At 45.5% G+C, this 18802-nt stretch overlaps 1 protein-coding gene across 3 annotated transcripts in view; it reads left to right on the top strand.

The window, feature by feature from the left end:
- The window catches only part of SERINC3 (serine incorporator 3), a 967471-nt gene that overhangs the window by 650399 nt on the left and 298270 nt on the right, over positions 1-18802 (top strand). The window lies entirely within an intron of this gene.

The raw sequence follows: 18802 nt of genomic DNA, 5'->3' as shown, positions 1-18802 counted from the left end.
CGGGCTAACAGAGAAGTGGGCTGGGCTTAGCACCTAACTTTTAACTTTGCCGGTCAACACAACATCCCAGGTTTGGAAGTTGGGGTCACATAAGCCAGGACAAAAAAAAAATCAGAAAGCGGAGAGAGATGGGAAGGGACCACAGGAAGCAAGACAGTGGGTAATTGGAGTGAGGTCAAAGGATGAGGTGGTGGAAGACCAAGAGACCAGCAGGACGAAGGCAGGAGTAGCAGAATGTGTAGGATTTCTGGAGAAGTTGAGGTATTGGCTAGTGAGTGAAAGTGGACTGAGTGAGTGTGCATGCAAGTGTGGTAGGGAAGTAGGGCGTGAATGGGTGAGTGAAAAAAGATGTCTGAGAGGAAAGAGGCAGACTGAGGAAGATGCTGTTACAGTAGTCCAGCTTGGGAGAACCAGAGCTTCTACTGTTTCCACCAAGCCACTGGAATTCAAATATCTCTCCAGTGAACCTTCAAGAGAAGAATGTCACAAGGCCAGTAATCTGGCCTTGTCAACAGGGGATAGGAGACCCCTCTTAGCTGGGGGTGGGAGGCCTAAGAAATCCAGTGCCAGTCTGTTTTTAAGCAATCCACCTTTGTCTCAGGCAGTACCGTCTCAACAAGATGCTTGCTAGGTTTTTTGTTTGGTCTTCCACCGTCTTTCAGGTGTCTGAGCTGTAGAGAGTTGAAGTGGTTGTGGTAGTGTGGGGGAGGTAGTTGTATGGGAGTGATAGCAACAGTGTTAAGTAGAGTGATAGAGTAGTGCAGTGAAAAAAAGTTGTAGGGAAGAGTAACAACAAAAGGTGGTTTGGCAAAGCAGAAGTCAAGACACAAGTTGGATGTTTCCATAATCATATATTTAACCAACAAAATAAAATGCTTATATTGCCATAGGACTATTGGGTTTTTCCTACCTAATCAAACTAACTAATGGTGCGCGTCAGTTGTCAGAAAACCAAAGCGTCCGCAGGGTTTGGGGGGGGGGAGCAGCCTGCAAGGTGGCTGCCATCTGCTGTACTCCGGCACCGGCTTGCTACCATCCGACATCGCTGGCCCACAATACTGCTGTGAAGACCTCAAAAAGCCACGGTTCAGCTCCGGAGCGTGCTCCTTCTGGGAGAGTGTGAGCGCTCTCTGACAAACTGCAACTGGGAAACATCCAGCAAATCAGGCCCCAGCCTCTGGAGCCTGTTTGACACGTGGAGAAGAGGAGGGACACCGCTTGGCGGCTGTGGTGGTCTAGCCCTGCTTCGCCTGAGAGCAGGAGATACCATCATCTCCAGAGGCAGCAGGCTGCCAGGGTGCCCACATCAGAAGGGGGAGAAGCGAATGGCCGGCTCTAGCTTCCAACATAGCACATGCTGTATGTCGGCCCGGCTGGGGACGCTGGCGAGGCCTCATCACGCTGCTATAACAGGCAAGTGAAGGCATCTCAAAAGGGGACAGGTGAGGTCGGCAAGCCCACAGAGGGGGAAGACAAAAGCTGTGAGGAGCTGACCCCCTCCCCCATGTCTGAGAAGCACAGTAACCCGCCCACACCTTGGTGGTCCTGCATTCAAAACTGGACATGGTTATGACAGCAGGAGGTGCCACAGGAACACAGAAGGCTCATAATGTACATAGTGGACACAAGGAGAAGGGACGAAAGGGAGGAGCTCACACAGTGAACTTGGGGGCATGTCTGACTGGGACCGCACTGTCTGCACCTTTGTCTTGTGCTGCTGGCCTCCCAGGGGGTAAGTGGCAACATATCTGAGCTCTGGATGGCTGCAAAGATCATGGAGAGTGGGGCCCCTAGTCCACTAGACAGGCCCTTATACTCCCTCCTGATTACAACTGGGTGGGGCTTGGGACAGCATGGCTGGGCGAGGGCTGCCCCACTTGAATTCCCCCCCCCCCGGGCTACTCCCACAACGATGAAAGGTGGTGGTGCACATAAAAAACAGAGCAACATGGAGGCTTTCACCAGGCAGGTGTGTAAGCCTAGGCAAGAGGCCCTGGTGACATAGTGGGGCTTCCCACCACCGATATGCCCAACCTTGGGCAAATAATGGACAGCATGCATTTTTTTTTTATTGGTTTGTTACAAATTTTTAAAAAAATTTGAATGAAGAAATACATCAATACCCTAAGGCATCAAACTAAGAAAAAAGAAGAAGAAGAAAAAAAGAAGAAGAAAAAAAATACATCGTACTAACAACATTGAAGCTAATCTACAACAAGAGCACAATGAGTCCGATCTATTCAAGTTTTGAATGGCTCAAGTATGTTTAAAGATTGACATTAATAGAGAACTCATTTAGCTTCTACATTTGTTAAGTTTATTTTCCAATGATTCCAAAAACAACGTTAACTCCATTGTTAGTCTGCGATCCAAATCTAGAAAAGAATATCTCCACCATTCTTCCATAGTCATTGATGTTTTTTCCATTATAAATCTTCCCAAATGCTTTGTGTGTTCTTGGTTCAAGTCAGGGCATAGTAGTGTTAGATGCTTCAGGGTTTCCGTACCATTTCCACAGAGTCTGCATGTCAAGGATCTTGAACTTAGTGTTTCTCGTATACTCAAATTTTCTCGAGTGGGAAATTGGTTTAAGCGATATTTCATGAAAATTGCTCTGATTTTTTTCCGGAAATTTTTGTATGTACGCTGTATCACATTTCGCTTTTTCTCTTCAATTGGTATCAGATTCATGATTCTATGCTTTTTGCATGAATCACCAGTGTCTATCCAGTCTTGAGACCAAAGCATTAACTTAACTTTATTTGGATTTTCTTGTAGTAGGCTCAAGTCTGCTCCTATATCCATTAAGAGTTTTTCGCAGCGTTTTGCCCACAACACTAGAACAGAATCGCTCGATCCATTAGCCAAATCTTTTAGGAGGTTATATGTCGATTTGGTTTCTTGGCAGTTGCTTTGCGAAATTCACTAAGTGTTTTCCATGCTATTCTTCCATTGATTGATAGAAGACTGAGTTCAAATCTTATGCAGTCAGTTGGCACACCCGGTGGTAGACGCAACACTTTGGACTAGAACGAATGTTCCAGTGATGCCCACACTTCGGCAGGGCAGCCAAAGGCACTTTCCGCTCCATGGATTAACGCCGGAATTACTTTAGTTTTGTAGAATGTCAAGATGGGTATTAAAGAGTGTTTACCATACTTTGCATTTATAATGCAAGCTTGCGCTGTTTTTTGTTTGCATTTGCTCTTTACTTTTTCAACCCATGGGGCATCGTTTATACTTGAACTCAGCAACATGCCCAAATACATTGATTGTTTTGTTAGTTCAATCTTTCCTTCACCCAGTTTCCAAGAAAACGTTTTTTTTTCCTATAGGATCTTTGTTTTTCTGCAGATCCTGTAGGATTAGGATTTCTGATGTTTGTGTGTTTGCATTCAGACCATTTTGCTGGATGTACTTATCTAAGATGCATAATTTCCGTTGAACACCTATTGGTGTGAGGTCTAGCAAAACTAGATCATCCGCATACAGTAGCCAGTTGATAGGTTGTCCATTTACTTTTGGAGGGTAGATGGTTTCATTTTCATAAGCGTCACCCAAGTCCGATATGAACAGATTGAAAATAATCGAGGCAAGAGGGCACCCTTGTTTTACACCGCGATAAGTTTTTATGGATTCGGATAAGGTGCCATTTTTGTCCATTCTTATTTTTATCTCAGTGTCGGTGTGCAGATCTTTTATTGCCAATAGTAGGCTAATTGGGCACTTCCAATCGGACATTCTTTTCCAAAGTAATTCTCTATCTGTACTGTCAAAAACATGTGACAGGTCCACAAATGCGAGATAGATTTTTCTGTTTCTTTTTATTGTATCCATTTTGAGTATGTTGAGGAGTGATAGATTTAGGTCACAGCCTACTCCTTTAACAAATCCTGATTGTCTACAATCCATATGATTGGACTCTTGGATCCACTTTAGGAGTTGTTGCTGTAATTGGGTGGCAAATATTTTACCTAAGACATCTAAAAGGGCAACTGGCCTGTAGTTTTTCGGATCAGCTCTGTTACCCTTTTTAAAAATTGGAATCACGATTGCTGTTTTCCAGCTTGCAGGAATTTTGGCTTCATTGGCAATTGAGGAAAACAAAGATACCAGGAAATTTGACCACTCATCAGGATTTTGTTTGATGACACAGTTAGTTAGGCCATAAGGTCCTGGGGCCCTTGATGAGGAGGTTCGTCGAATGCTTGTTAGAATGTTCTCTCTCTCAAATAACAAGTCCCATTTTGCAAGTTGTGGTAGTGGAGGGTCAATTGAGTTGCTTTTTTTCTCATACACTGCTTGATAATGTTTAACCCACTCACTCTCACCAACCATGTTGATTTGTATTGCGTCTTGACGACATTCAATGTCGTTTATCAATTTCCAGAAATCACAAGAGTTTTTGTTGTTAAGACTGACCAGCATAATTTCACCGTCTCGCTGGTACATAATAGCTTCATGCGAGATCTGCTAGTTTTTGTATCTTTGCTTATTGATTTTAATGCTTGTTTTTGTTGCTCGCCTTTAAGATCTGTATGTTGCCTTAATTCCTTTCGAAGTTGTTGTTTTCTTTCACGGACTTGTTTATCAAATTGATGTTTCGGTTTGAACATTGACTTTTTAGCTCCATTATCTTTGATCATGAATTGTTCCAAAAGGGTGGTGTATTCAACTTTCTTGTATGTTGCTTTAGTTAGATACTCGTCATATGATTTTGTAAGTATTTTCACATCCTGAGGTTTTATTCTGAACCGCAATCTATTGGGTTCTACTATCACTTGATTATTCCATTGCTGAGGCTTTACAGAATTTGTCATCTGTAACGATAGCTTGAGTTGGCTGTGGTCACTATTTCCATCAGTTGTAATTTGGAGGGACATCACTCGGTGATGTAAGTTTTCTGATATGAAGAAATAGTCTATAATTGACGATTGCTTCATAAATCTCCAGGTTGACTCAGGAGGGATGTCTCCCTTGATGTTCCCATTGACCATGGTTACATTTCTTTCTTCTAGGTCAGAACACCATTTTTTCGCCAATTTTCGAAGTGTATTTTGCAGACCACAGTCGGTCTTGTATACTTTCAAACAATCTAGATTTAAATTCCCACAGCAAATGATGTTCGGCTTTTGGTGGATGCTGTTTATTTCATCAATCAAATTGCATATCATTTTAATGAATTTAAATCTACCAACATTTTTATGGTGCCAGTACAAGTTTAAGATGTGCATTTGATTGGTATTATTGTTCGTATCATTTTTGGCAGCTACCACTGTAGGCTGTATAAATGGAGAGAGATTTGTCGTTTTTACTAAATTCCAACCTGAGTTCTTTTTGATCATGGTCAAAAGACCGGCAGACGGGCGACCTTTGGTTCTTGTTATGACTGGATTTATTGCCAGTTCATATTCATCAGAAATAGGGCAAGAAGCCATCCACGTTTCCTGAAAACAAATTATGGTTACATCGTCACTCCAACTTTTTATTCCGTTAAACAGGTGTACAAAACTTCTAGAATGCATTCAGGATTTACCACTGTCAGCAGTAAAGTAGATAACATAACCTCCACCATCACTACTTTGAATGCTAAAATGGAGCGTGAAAGTGCCAGAGTTACGGAGGCAGAAACTTGCATTAGTACAGCCAAAAAGGACATTGGGTTGCAGAAAAATAAGGTGGCCAAATTTCTGAGAACCTCAAACGTGCTTTGAAATGGTGCGACGACCTGGAATCACGCTCCAAGCACAATAATATCCGTATAGCCGGACTAGCCCTGAAGTTTGCTTCAGGCCCCATGGAAGAGGCAGTTGAAGCTCCTAGATAACTCTTTTCAGCCTCTTTCCTGGTGAAAAGGGCCCATAAGTCACAGGCAGCGAGATCCAAACCTGGGACCCCACCAAGGCCAGTGATTGTGTGATTATTAAAGTACAGAGACAATGCTGAGATAACACGGGGTGAGCCCCCCTCCCCCGAATGCTAACCCACTATGTTTATTCTTGCTGTTGACTACTACAGTTGGTCTGTTTGCTTTAGGAGGTATGCAAGGTTGAATACATCCATTTATCCTGACAAGTAAGAGTTGGTGTTGATAATGTGATTTCGCAGAGGTAAAAGCAGTGGTCCCCCATGCAAATTTGCCAAGTTTTTGGGTTTGCAATTGGAGCTATGGGTGGTGTGAATCATCCCAGGATGTCGTCACTACTTCCATAGGGGCTCCCCCTTTCCATGAAGCCAGGGAGGTGAGGCCATTACCCAGTAGTCCCCTTGGGGGTGGTAGTCAGCAGAAGGATCTCATGGGGAGGGTATCCCCCTACGGGATCATGACAACTATTCGGGGAGAACACAGTATACACCCACACCCCTCCTTCAACCCCACTCTCTATCCCCACCATCCTCTTCCATATGTTTCTGTAGAACAGAGATAGAAACCACTTTGATGAGGTAGAATAGGCAGGAGTTGAAGGAACTAGTGTTTAATACCACTGAGACGAGGAATAGCTGCAGAGCCCTACCGAATGGACCGCAGAACCAACATGAGCGGTCTAGACAACAAGGACCAAGTAAGAGAAACGTAACAATAAAAAAAGGACTTGGGGCAAAGACAAAGGCGCCAAATGGGGAGTGGAGGCGACGTCCCTTGTAGGTCTTCAGTCGGCTGATCCAAGAGGGAGCCAGAGGGACGAGAGCAAAGCGAAGGCAGTCTCTCAACCCACGCGGCTTTGGAGAGAGTCTCAAACCACACAGCTTCCACCACTGAGGAGCTGCTGCAGAGAGAGAAGAGCCTGCAGGAGAGATTGAATGTGGGAAACTAAACGGAGCAACAAAAAAGCTCCTTACCTGGCGAGAAGCCTGGTAACCCAAACACAAGAAACAGAACAGAGTAACAGGGACACTCCTTACCTGGTGAGAAGCCCGGTAACCAGGCTCGGGGAGCCATTGCTGTGGAGCCACCGCAGAAAGAGATGCCTGTGAGACATAAAGAACGCAGGAAACAGAACGGAGTAACAGGGACGCTCCTTACCTGGCAACCAGAGTCTGTGACCCATCGCTGCAGAAATGCCACAGATAGGGAAAATCCAGCGGGGGAGAGAAGATGCAGATCGCTCCATACCTGCAATGAAGACCCGAAAACAAACCCAAATCTAACAGAGTTGTTGGGTAGAGAAAGCAGGAGAGGCCCAAGAGGCCAGAGAATCGAGGTCTGGGACTCCTAACCAAATAGGAAGAGAAGTGCAATCCCCCTTCCTCGGCCCAGTACCTGGCTGGGCAGTGCACCAGGTCTGGTAACGGGGTCTGGGACTCGCACGCATTATAAGCCTGAGAAAGCATGGGGAAAGGAGACATTCCCCCACCAGTTACTGAACTGCCATATATCCCTGAGAAAAGCCAGGGAAGGGATTCCTTCCCCCATCACTTGTGAAACTGCCACAGAAGGCCAGGGGAAGCGAGACATTACCCCATCAGATGGGTTTGAACTTTTATTTTGAGAACTCTCATTAGAACTTATATCTTGACGTCTACTTCACACATCCAGAAGAGAGGGGCTGTTCTTCTGAACCAAGGGAACTTACTACTGCTTCAGTTTAGTTTATAGTGTAAGGATTCTGACATGGGACCAGAGACGTTTTACTTTGCACAGTCTGACTGACCCATTTGCATTTTAGTTGAGCAGCAAAACCCCTCTTAGACATGGGGTTTTCTTTTCATTTATCTCTTTAATAAAAGTCTGTGCCAACAAGCATGCACCAATGTGTCAGAGTCCTACATCTACAGCCTTATAGTGGGTAGACATCACCCTGTTTGGAGTGGGATGAGGGTGGGAAGTGAGGGAGGGAGTTAGTCTAAGGGTAAACAGTTACGAAAAGTTGTCTTGGCAGACATGGATAAGCTTAATGAGAGCAGGACCACTAAACAGTGGATAGCAATAAACCTTGTGGAGGTCGATAGTAAACTGATGACGGATTCTACTGTGAAATGACAACAGTTAAAATCTTGAGTTGGTATGTTTGCGGGCTGGGCAACTATACTAAAACCAGGAAGTTAATGGCATATGCTAGTAGGCATGAAATTAAGGTCCTCCTCCTCCTCCACGAGACACAACCTACAATGGCTGATGTTAACACAGGTGTGGCCAGGTCCTGGGGAAAAAATAGGTTTAGAGCATGCTACTCATCCCAATCCAGGGGGGTCTTGACCCTGATCAACAAAACCCTTAGATTTACGCTAAAAGTCTCACACATAGACCCCAGTGGCAGATACCCGATAGTACAGTGTATTCTAGAAGGAGTGGAAAAGCCTCTAGTTAACACGTATGTCCCGAATATTGATACCCCCAGCTTGTATGACGAGGTGGGGTCCATTATAGATCTTTTCCTGCAGTACCCACTATCTGGAGAGACGACATGTATCACACAATCGTGAACCAACGGAAAGATAGATCGGGTGTAGCCACTAGACCCCTGTCCAAAGCGGCGCACAGTCTGCATTGCCAGATGGCTAAGCTCGAACTACGAGATATATCGAGAATACTGCAACCAGAAGAGCAAAAATACACATACTACTAGTCAGTACATGACATGTCCTTCCGTATCGACCTCTTCCTGTTCTCACAGCACCATAGGGGGCAAGTACTAATTGTGGATATACACCCACGCACGCTCTCCAATCACGCTCCCATGATGCTGTGGATGACTATGGGCAACTGGTCTCGTCATCGAACATCATGGAGATTCAAAACAGACACACTACTAGACATGGGGTTTAGGACTGACCTAGAGAATCACAATTTCGAATGGATTGTATCCTCCAATGTATTCCACAACTTTGACATGTAATGTCCACAGCTGTGCACATTACATGTCAAAGATGTGGAATACATTGGAGGAACATCCAGTTTTTGTTTTTAGTATGTATGGTTCTTATTAAATGCTGTCTCCAGCACCGACATTCCTCTGTTTGAACAACACAAAGTATACAAAATGCATACAAATGTAACCATTTAATGTGTGGGGTTAGTATGCGAGACCTATTCCTCACTCCCAGTTTAACAAAGACACAATTGGGTATCTCAATTTTATGTACACGTATGTGGTCTTCCACAGCACATTATACTCAATTTCCATATACAACTGTAGATCATTTTTGCACTGTTTAATAATCTCTTGTAACACTGTTATGTTATGCTACTATCACTTAATGCATCTATTCACCCGGAAGTATCTTGCTGCGAGGAAAGGAGAGAGTACAGGCCCCGGCAGTGACCCTAAAACAGTAACATTTTCAGCGCTCTTCTGAATTGGTGATGGTTTACCACGCTTCTAAGGCTAAAAGGAAGCCCATTTCACAATCTACTGGCAGCATATGAGAATGCCCGTCCACCCACACAGACTATGCAAACCTTCAGGATAATAACTAAATCAGCATCTCCGGAATGAAGCGGCCTGCCCGGAACATAAGGGGGAAATTTGTCCTACAGATATTCTGGTCCAGGCTTGAAAAAGGCACGGTGTACCAAACATAAGGCCTTGAATTTAATCCTCTGTGCGACTGGTAGCCAGTAGAGTGCCTGAAGCACAGGACTTATATGAGCTCCATAAGAAAGGCAATGGCCACCCGAGCAGCCAAGTTCTGCAACATTTGCAGACGATGTATCAGCCCGGGAGATTGAGCCAGATGGAGTGCATTACAGTAGTCGATATGGCTAGTAATCAAGGCAGACACCACAGTTGGCCGCAGACGTTTGGGCAGAAAAGGCAAAACTCTGCGCAGAATTCTGAGAAATAACCACCTTCACCGGAATAGGAAAATCACCCAAAGTTGGAGGCCAAAAGGAATCAGACCATTCAGCAGACACTGACGGGGAACCCACCACCAAGATTTCGTTCTTGTCCCCATTCAGCTGCAGCCAATTCACACTCATCCAGTGTACCACTCCCGGAGCTCACAGGCCACCATACCCTGATCAAGACGGACCAGGATCTGAGTGTCATCGGCATAGTACTAACAGCGAAAGCCGTAGGAACGGATGAGGCGAATAAGTGGCTGAATATAGATGTTAAAAAGCATAGCGGACAAGGCCTATCCCTGAGGAACACCACAAAATAAGACAGGAGATGAGTAAAGAAAATGAGGCAGGGATAGTGATTGGCACCTATCAGATAAAGAAAGATGAAAAACCAGCCCAGGACGGGCCCCGAGAGGCCAGCAGTCTGCAGGCGAGATAACAGGATTGCGTAGTCGACAATGTCGAATGCCGCTGACAGATCTAATAGAATCAGGGCTCCCACTCCGCCCTGGTCAGCTAACATGGTATGATCATCGACCACAGGCACTAGGACACTCTTGGTGCCTCGACCTGGACGAAACTCCGATTGAAAGGGGTAAGAAAAAGATGACAATTCCAGAAAAGAGGAAAGAAGAGGGGCTATCAGAGACTCAAATAGGTTAATTGAAAAGGGAAGCAGAGAAATAAGACAGAAATTAGCCAACACAGACACATCCAGTTAAGGCTTTTTAAGGCGCGGGATCACTGTGGCCTGTTTGTGTGGAAACAATCTGAAAATTAGTCACACAAAGCTTGGGAAGCAGGCACAGCTGGAGAGAACCGCAAAGCCGGAGAAAAAGATTTGACCACTTTTCCGATTGATTAAGAGCAGGCTCCACCCTGCAGGTGAATTAAGATTGTTTAGCCAAAATCACATCCTGAGCGTGGGCTCTCAGAAGGTGTCGAAAAGAGGCCTTCTCGGCTGCACCATATGCGCAGTGCCATTTAGGCTCCGCCTGTCTCACAAGCAGACGGGATACTTTAAATCACTCCGTAAACCAGGGCTCAGAGGGGAGTTTGCTGGCCTGGACTAGTTTAAGAGGGGCCATGTGATTCGTGACATCCATTAAGATGCCAGAAAGTACGGAAAAATCCATATTATCCATATACGCTGTGTTTGTATCAGAGCATTCTTTAGCATTCTTTAGTCCTATCCTGCTCATGCATAAACCTACACATTTCTAATTTCTAATGTCACTGCATACAATGTTTATAATAAAAACGTCTACACTACTGTGTTTCGTCCCAAAGATTCCTTGGGTCTCCCTTGCATAATGGTTGGGAGCCTCTTCTGTTGTCATCTGGCCTTTATCAGGACTAAACAAAAACACTGTATCCCCTTCTTTGTTTTCTTTGTTTTCTTATTTTTTATTTATTTCACTTGTATAGCACACACCAACCCAAGGGCATCTACGTGCTGTTGAGAACCAGTTACATGTTGCCCGGAGACGTTGATCAAGTGTACACAGAGTGAGAAATTCAGCTGATTCAAGATAGGAAACTGAAGCAGTGCAAACAGTTCTAAGCCAATAGCCAGGTTTTGAGTGCTCTGCGGAAGGACCAGTATGATTTCTCCGACCTTAGCGATAGTGGGAGGGAATTCCATTGTTTGGCAGCAATGACTGGGAAACTTTTCCCTCCTGCTTTGGCACGTTTGAACTTGGGTTGCGCAAGCTTGTTGGTGTAGGGATTATTTGCGTATCATCAGTGTAGGGTATCGGGTAATAATACATAATGTCACCGGGAAAAGCCATTGGCAACATTATATATGGTTACATTGTATATGGGGATGTGTTGCAGGGATGTCCCCTGCTCGCCTTGTGAAGAAAAAAAATGTGGGGTTCGCGGGGGTGTCCCCTGCATGTTTAATGTAACAGTGTCTCAGCAAAAAACTGCAGCTTTTTTGTCAGGAGACATTTATGTGGGGACGTTATTACATGGAACCCGGTGTAGTTGGTGTATGCTGCACTGAGGGAATCCAAGAGGTCGAATAGAGGCTTTGTGAATATATTGTACAGTGTGGGTATGACGGACAACCCTTGGGGTACTCCACAGCTGATGGGGGTGGTGCAGCCCCATCCTTCTAGGAAGGAAGCAAACCAAGAAGCCGCTTCCGGGGGGGAAGGAGGCTGCACTGGTGAGGTGGTGCAAAGTATGTTTTGATAGACTAAGTCGAAGGCTGCTGAGAGGCTAGGAGGAGCAGAAAGGCCGGTTTGCCCTTGTCCCTGATCACGTCAATCTGATTTTTTAGGTCCATGAGAGCTGACTCCGTGCCATGACCTGGGCGGAAGCATGACTGCCGTACACCAAGGATGTGGTTTAATTCAAGGTGGTCTTGGATTTGGACATAGGCTGCTCCGTCAGAATTTTTAGGAAGAATGGGGCTGTGGTGATGGGTCAGTAATTATTAGGAATTGCTGGGTGTGGTTATGCTTTTTTTAAGAGAGGGAGCACCCAAGCATCTTTGAGGCTGGCCGGTATGGAGCCTGTGAAGGAGGAGTTGATAAAAGGCATAATGAAAGGAGCCAACGCTTCCGCAAAATCCTTGATAAGGGGGGCAGGGCATGATATGATATGGCATTTATAACGTGCCTATACACAAGTGTTTCACAAGGGCATACATCCTATTTGCATCTAGATGGCTTAAGGGTTTTTAGACTATTTAAGGTTTCCAGTATGGTTGTTTTGCTGAAACTGAACAATGGGATTATAGGGGTGGGGGCGACTATAGCGCTCTGGCGCCAGTCGTTTAGTGAAGCTTGTTTGGAAAATATTTGTTTGGGAGCAAGTTAATTTTTTGTATCATAGCGTTCTGTATGCTAGTGCACCAGGCTGGGTCTTTGGTGAGGGTGGGGGCCGGGGGTGCCAGGGCTTCCAATTCTCTAAGGATGGAGAACAAATCTCTTCTGTCAGATTTGGTATTAGCTATTCTTGAGTTGAAGGTATTGGCTTTGGCTTGAATGATAGCTTGTTTACATAGTGTGGATAATTCTGTGAATTTCTGTTTTAGGGCAACAGATGTTTTTTTTTTCCCAATAGGTTTCAGCCATTCTTTTTTTAGTTCTAAGATCTGAAAGTTCCTGGGTGTACCAGGAATTGATTTGAGACGAGGATTTGGCATTTTTAAGGAGTAACGGGACAACAGTATCAATTGCGCTAGAGAGATTTTTGGTGTAAAGCTCGACTAGATTCTTGGGATCGGAGGTGTTCAGGAGCTCTGGTTTGAGAACATCTAGGAACGGTGAGAGTCTGTCTTTGGTGAGCTTCTTGGAGCTGCGAGCCAGGCTTGACGGCAATGGTTTGGTAGGGTTTTTGGCTGGTCGACCACAGGGAATGGTAAAGGCAATGATATAGTGGGCTAGCCATGGGTAGGGAGTAATGACTGCGGAATGGCATTTGAGGTCAGCAAGCCAGTCCAGGGAGCACCCTTTACTATGCGTGGGTTTGCAGATGCGCTGACTGAAGCCTTGGGCCGTTAGAGAATTTTCTAGTGAGGAGGCTTGGCGGTCAGTGTGGTCGTTGAGGCCAAGATTTAGGTCACCCAAGAGGAGCGCTTGAGAGGAAGGCTTCAAGTGGTTTCCTAGAGTGTGGAGTCAGTCTTCTTCAAATGTGAGTATGGGGATAGACCACATGGACAGTGAAAGTGTTGGTGGGGGCTATGGTAAGTTTAAGGGAGAGGATCTCAAAGTTTTCATTGAGCAAGGTAATGATTTGTCTGATATGGAAGTGGTCTTTTACTATGAAGGCAACTCCACCTCCTCTGGAGGTCTGTCTGTCATCCTGAAGATGGTAAAGCCCGATAGGAGGGCAAGGGCTAGGGCATGGCCGGAAGCTGCGTGCAACCAAGATTCCGTGATGGCGGGGGCATAGAGATTCTCTACTGTAGAGGAAGAGCCAAGTACCCCCACCTCAACCGTTCCGCCCCTATTACCTGTATGTTGGAAACCAGAGTATGTGACATAGAGGGAGCAGTTGAAACGACAAAGGCCAAAAGGAATCCGAGAGGCAAGGTTCCCATTGAGGAAACCATATCTGCATACAAGGAGATATGATGGTTGTTTAAAGAAGATTCCTGAAGAAGCAGAGGAAATGAAGGGTCAAGATGAATGGTGACGTCACCAACCATCACCAAATAAACGTGTCACAGAGCTGATCTGACGTACCTAACAGAGATGCAGAGACTAGAGTATGCAGATATTCTATAGGCATCAAGGAAGGATCAAGGATAAGTGACATCTTGGGATCAAGGCGAAGAGCACTTTTTGGGTGGCTTATAACTCCGCTCCCCCTGGACAAATCATCACCAAACTTTGCAGAAAAAGTATATGGGCCACTCTGAATTTTTTCTGCAAAGTTTGGTGATGTTTGGTCCAGGAGGGGAAAAGTTATAAGGGGGGGTCCCAAAACATATTTTTTTCCCATAGACTGAATGAGGGGAACATTTTGAGCATGTCTACAGCCTAAACCGCTGGACGGATTTTCACCAAATTTGCGGAGCTTGGTCCCGAAAGTGGACAAGATACCGATTGGCTAAGGGGCTGGCGTCATGACCGCGGGCACGCAACGTCTCTGCCGATTGCCTGCAGTGAGACGTGTTGTACGTCAGATTGTTTGGATGTACCCGACATCTTGGATCCGCCGACAGCGCAACGGCGACCAGCGGCAACATGCTATTTCGAAACCTATTTTGCTGTGTCATAGTGCTTGGGGAGGTTCACACAGTAAGAGATGGGTGAAAAACTGTATTTGTTCAGGCGGTAGGTGTTAATGATATATACTCTATGCATGCTTTGTTCGGAATGTTTGTGCTTACAGAAAATAAGGATTTTAATATGGTTACCATTTCAGTGTGTGCTGCGCACAGGCACTTTCAAACTGTTCTAAGGACACGCGTGGTGTTAGCGAACATTAAAATTGAGTACATGTCGTTATTACATTATTTTTTCCTATGGGCGTGCTATTGATTAGTACGCCGCCACTGGTGTGACATGCTGCGGTGGTTGTGGCCAGGGCCTAGAGTCCTGGGTACAAAATGAGTGCATGCTACAGTTATAATGGGTGTAATATGTTGCAGTGATTGTGGCCAGGGCCTAGAGTCTTGGGTGCATGGCCGTAGGCCATACTTCCAAGACTCTAGGCCCTGGCCACAACCACTGCAGCATATTACAGAAATTGATGCAACTGTAGTATTGCCTATGGGTCAAATGATTGTGGAGAGTGTGTAGAGACTTGCATTGAACTGTGTATGGACATACATCTAAGACTTTAGGCTCTGGCCACAAGCACTGCTGCATATCACAGCTACAGATACGCCTGTAGTATTGCACATCACTCACAGAAAATGAGGGTTTTAATAGGTGTACTATTTCAGTCCGTGCTGAGCACAGGCACCTTGAAACTCTTCTAAGGACACGCGTGGTGTTAGCCAATATTGAATTTGAGTACATGTTGTTATTACATTATTTTTTCCTATGGGTGTGTTATTGATTAGTACGCCGCCATGGGTGTGACATGCTGCGGTGGTTGTGGCCAGGACCTAGAGTCTTGGATGCATGGCCAAAGGCCATTCTTCCAATACTCTAGGCCCTGGCCACAACCACCGCAGCATGTCACACCCATGGATATACCTGTAGTATTGAATATCAATTAGATGGTTGTGGTGAGTGTGTACAGTGTTGGGTGCATGGCCAAAGGCCATGCACCCAAGAACAAAGTTATAAGCACTGGAGGTATAAGCCACTGCACACCCATACATTGTAATATCAATGGACATACAGGTAGGAGTCAAGCCTCTGGTCAGAACCACTGAAGCATACCACAACTATCCATACACCCGTACTACCACACATCACTCAGGTGGTTGTGGGGAGGATCTGCAGTCTTCGGTGCATGGCCGAAGGCTATGCACCTGAGAACACACTTGTCAACTCCAAAGTTATAAGCCAACATGGATTTTACACAGTGCGGTGGTTGTGGGCAGGACTTATACATTTGGGTGCATGGCTGCAGGATGTAGGTCATACGCCGAAGACTGTAGACCCTGCACACAAGCAGTGCAGGATATCTCATTCATACATCACACCCACACATTCGATTATGTATCTGGTAGTGTCAGTCTAGAAAAATAGATACCTCTCACAACCAATGGCAATGTATCATATTGGCCGACGACCAACTGTCTCATGCACTAAACGTCAGAAATACAGACTCATAAGTTTGACCAATGTGCGGCCATTTTGATGTAGCTAGAATCGCCATTTTGTTCACTAACGTTTGCTCATTGCTTTTTGTTCAAAACTGCTTACCCGAAAGCTTATTCTGCTTCACTGATTACCTTGTTGTTCAAAGCGAAAGAGCAAGGCCGCGAGGCTGGGAGTTATTCGTTGAAACATAACGTAGGCAGCCCCAGAGAGGAATGCCCAGTCCCCTCCCACATATAGCCTTGGAAGAGAACAACACAGCATTTAATCATTTCACTGATGCAAGGCCAGTCGCGTTAATATGGTAGAAAGAAACAGCTAAAGGCTTGAATTATGCTTTTTCTTACGGCCCCCCTTTCCTAAGACCAGCAGAGTGAGCTGACTCCCAGGACACAAATAGCAAATAGGAGATAAAATAGCAAATAGGAGATAGCAAGGCCTGGAATGTGACTCTTCCCCCGTACGCAGCTTGCCTGCAAGAACAGAAGCACTGTGTTCTCTTCAACAAAGAAATATGTCTCTAGACTTGCAATGTTGCATATTGTTGCTAAGATAGATGTTTGAAGGTGTCATATTCGTCGAAATTGTCAATCATCAGACCCAGTTCAAAGAAACTGTACAATGGGCGTAATGAACATGTCATGACTGATTGCAGGATGTCCATTTTGTATATATGTAACTGATGTACGATATTTGCTCTCTTGCGTCCCTCGAGGTCTGGAGACACATGTTGTGGGGCGTGAGACCGAGTTGGCCAACTGAGACTTTTTGCTTTGCAATAAACCCTAGCTTTTGGGAATACAACCTCGGTTCATGTGTGGTGATTTGCATTGTTTCCACTACGCGAGAGTCCCCTAGGGGCCCCTTCAAGATGGCGCCCGAATAGGGACCCTCCCCCACTTGTTCCATCGTGTACGCTGTAAGATAAGAAAGGCGGAGAGAACGGCGAGGACAGGTCGATCGAGCCGGGATCAAGAGGTATTCTGGGCACCCCTGTGTAAGTGATGAGACTCCTATGCAGATCTGCACACATCTGATCCCTGATCGACGTACCTGGCCAGAGAACAAGGAGGTGAGGGTCCCGAAACGAGGCTGAGCCAAGAGACGCAGACACAATGTCATTGGTTGCGTCAGTATACGGACAAATTGACTTATCAGGTAAGTCATACCCCGATTCGAAATAGCCCTGATATTGGTTGAGAGTTGACTTTGCAAAATCAAACGCCCAGTGTAAGGTTGATTAGCCAAGGGTAAGGTTAAAACATGCCTGGGGTATTGTCCACCCTAGCAGGGTTTTTCCGCTCCGGTAGACAATCTTTGGAAGATGGCCAAGTTGCGCCACCTGGGGGAACGCCAGCGTACGAGATGTATGTAAAGCATGGTGTGGGTGCGAAAATGTTCTGTGAGATTTGGCACAAGCAAACCAGAAACCAAGAAAAAGTTGAGTGGCCGATTAATGGGAGTTTTGAGATTGAGAGAATAGATAACTTGGAGAAGGTGTTGATAAGAAAGAAAGCACATCCCGCAGCATTCAATATCCTTAGGGACTGGAGAAGGGAAGCTATGCTTCCTTGGAAAAGTAGAGAGAAACATGCGTGCAGGCATAAATCAAAAACTGAGAAAGCGGAAGAAAAGGAGGAGGAGGAGTGGACTGAGAGTCTGAGAAGGACAGGTAGACGCAAACAGTTGAACATAGAAAGAATATACCCACAATGAGAATTGCATATAGCAGATGATTTAATAGAAAAAATGTTGACCGATACAAAGCGGGGTCCAAGACCAGAAAGTAAAACAAACGCATCAGGAACCAATGTTCAGCCCCCTCCTGTTGCCCCCGCGCCCCTCCCAATTGTTCAAATCCTAGCACAGCCACCGACTGCACACATAGCACCTCCCATTAGCCAGCCAGTACCACAACAGTCACTTCCCATTCCTGTTATCCCATCCGCACTCCCACCCTAGAAACAGACACAGTCCCGTCCGTCCCACCCGCGGTTGAACTTGAAACTACGGAGGCGAGAGATGGGACTGTACAAAGTGGATGCACAAGAGTGACCCGCAGTGCGATCAGCAAGGAGAGGAAGCGGGAATTGCAAGTTCAGGCAGAGATGTATATAGATGGGAACGATGGGATGGCAGCATTGGACTCGATGTATGACTTCTGAAGAAGCAATGAAAGACAGGTAGTGTTGGAATGCATGGGTGAATATTTAGTGAGAAGATGGAAACAGTTAATTGGGAAATTACCGCCACAACGATTGTTAAATCTAAATGCATTAGCACGTTGTAGAGAAAGAGATGAAGAAGTAAGGGAACATGTATATGGACTTTTTGAGCTTAAAAATGAACTTGATAATGAATATGCTGAAATGTTTACCCCACCTGGGTATAGAAGCAAGGACCCTGGGAAAGGGGGGACGCAAAAGGCGATTGATGATGAGTTATTATTGTTAAAACAGGTGGGGGAGGATTTGAGAGCATGCTTATTGAAGACGAGAGTGCTACTTCAGCAAGTAGCGGGACACAACAGAGGGAGGGGGAACGCACAAGGAAGGAGTAATTTAAATATGCATGGAGGACCGTTGGGGCAGAATCAGTGTGCATACTGCAAAGAGGAAGGGCACTGGAGAGCGCAATGCCCACATTTGCAAAATAGAACTGGGGGTGGTCAGAGAAGACAGCACCGGGGGCACCCAGGAGCAAATGGACCAAATAGAAATAATATGCAGCAACACCAAAGTAACCAAGGAGGTCAGAATCAAGCTCCGCATCAGAA

The sequence above is a fragment of the Ambystoma mexicanum genome, chromosome 3p (assembly GCF_040938575.1).
Source record: "Ambystoma mexicanum isolate Mex_15411 chromosome 3p, UKY_AmexF1_1, whole genome shotgun sequence".
In the NCBI taxonomy this organism is placed as follows: Eukaryota; Metazoa; Chordata; class Amphibia; order Caudata; family Ambystomatidae; genus Ambystoma; species Ambystoma mexicanum.
The sequence above is the reverse complement of the archived record's forward strand: the minus strand, read 5'-3'. Positions and strand labels throughout refer to the sequence as shown.